Here is a 1,665-nt window from a genome sequence, read left to right as displayed (position 1 = left end):
GAGAAGGTTGCTACGTTTTGACCCGGGTTTGTTTCGCTGTACAAGAGAAAAATTTAAAGAGGGAGAGAAGAGATTTCGGTGGGGAAAGAGACAAGAGCGCGAGAGTTTGACTTCCAGACTCGAGGCGAATTTATTTTTTTAAAGGGTGGTTGATTTTTAGAGATTACAGATATTTGCACTACCAAGTTTTGATAATGTGACAAAGTCACATTGTCTTTTATTAGGATAATGGTCAAGGCTTTTCAGAGGTTCAATCCCAGCTTAAAGAAAGTCTCATGGCTGCTTGTCCTTTTATTATTTAAATAGGTCCCCCTAAATGCTTAGGAAAAAGACAAGCTGAGTTTGTGCAATTATTAAACATTGCAGTGCTCAAAAGCCTTCCCAAAAAGAGGAAGAACAATTGCACTCTCAGTTTCTTTTATTATTTTAAGTTTTTATACGTCTGAGCCCGTATATCCATTATTGTTCAAAAAGTTCCGTGTGGCTTAGACCATACGTTGAATGTCCGATGGCACGTTGCTCAAACTTGAGCTATGCAACAACGAGATCCTTGCCAGATGTGCTTGACAGTCCCCCATAATACTCTCACTTGGGGACTACTGACTGTTCCAAGAGTCTCCGCTAGTTGAACCGCGTCCAGTAGACTCCCTATTCCGTTTATCCCTTTCTTTACCTGTTTGATCGGGATACTATTACCTAGGTCTCTAAGCTTGGAGTGGATGTCGGAGTATAGGTGGCAAGCAGTTATATGGATACGATGCTTTACCCCTAGACGCTTCTCCAGCTCTCACAAGAATATATTGTATGTTTTTCATCCTCGAAAGGACTTCCCGAATGACCGTAGCGGGGAATTCTACCGTACTCCGTGCAGCTATGGTTGTTGATCCTACAAAGCCTACTGAAAGGTTCAGGTTGGATTGTAGGAAGTGGGTGGTATGTTTTTTGTATTTCTTTGAGAAGCTCTACGGCACCAACGATTCCCAGTAGTGAGTCGTCGGCATATCGGGCGTAACAAATCCTTATTAAGTCATGGTACTTTAAGAGGGCCAGCTTACGGGTTAGGCGCCTCTCTGATTTGAGAACTAGTATCGCTTCCTCATCCAGCTCTATCAGCATGCCTCTTCTTTTGCAATACTTAATAAGGCCTCTCATGGCCCAATTATTATTAAAGCGTTCTCTATCATAGTATTCGGGCTTCAGGGTCAACCCGGTGGATTCTATGAGGAGGGCGGCACAGAGGAGGCTCGAGGGAACTATCGAGACTTTGGACTATCCGGGCACATACTTCGTGAAAGTTTTCATGCATTCTTGTTGCCGGGGGCAACGAGATCAAGTTGGTAAGGATTAGAATATCCCTTATTCATATTTCTATCGATGTCTAGACGGGTCCCCTTTTCCATTCCGTATAGGGACACTTCCTATCCCTAATCCATGTTCATCTATTAGTTCCCAATTCTTCAACGCAGGTTAGAGCAGTTTGGTAGCTTGTAAGGCTCATAACCTTGGGGTTACGGGTTCAAATCATGTCTTCGCAGCATCTTTTGTTTTGGGAAGGGAGGAAAAGATGATGGAAGACAGAACCACTACACTATCGCATAGCTAGAAGCCGGAGTGACTTCTTTAACTAGGGATGGCTTTGGGATATCAAACAAGGTAGACTAGACT

General features: G+C 43.4%; 1 pseudogene; it reads right to left on the bottom strand.

Annotated features, from left to right (window-relative positions):
* Positions 1-485: 485 nt before the first annotated feature.
* On the bottom strand, positions 486-1,152 carry LOC143886062 (uncharacterized; annotated as a pseudogene).
* Positions 1,153-1,665: the final 513 nt, after the last annotated feature.

This window comes from Tasmannia lanceolata, unplaced genomic scaffold, assembly GCF_043159265.1.
Source record: "Tasmannia lanceolata isolate RefF3 unplaced genomic scaffold, GAP_Taslan_0.1 ptg000011l, whole genome shotgun sequence".
Taxonomy (NCBI): Eukaryota; Viridiplantae; Streptophyta; class Magnoliopsida; order Canellales; family Winteraceae; genus Tasmannia; species Tasmannia lanceolata.
The sequence above is the reverse complement of the archived record's forward strand: the minus strand, read 5'-3'. Positions and strand labels throughout refer to the sequence as shown.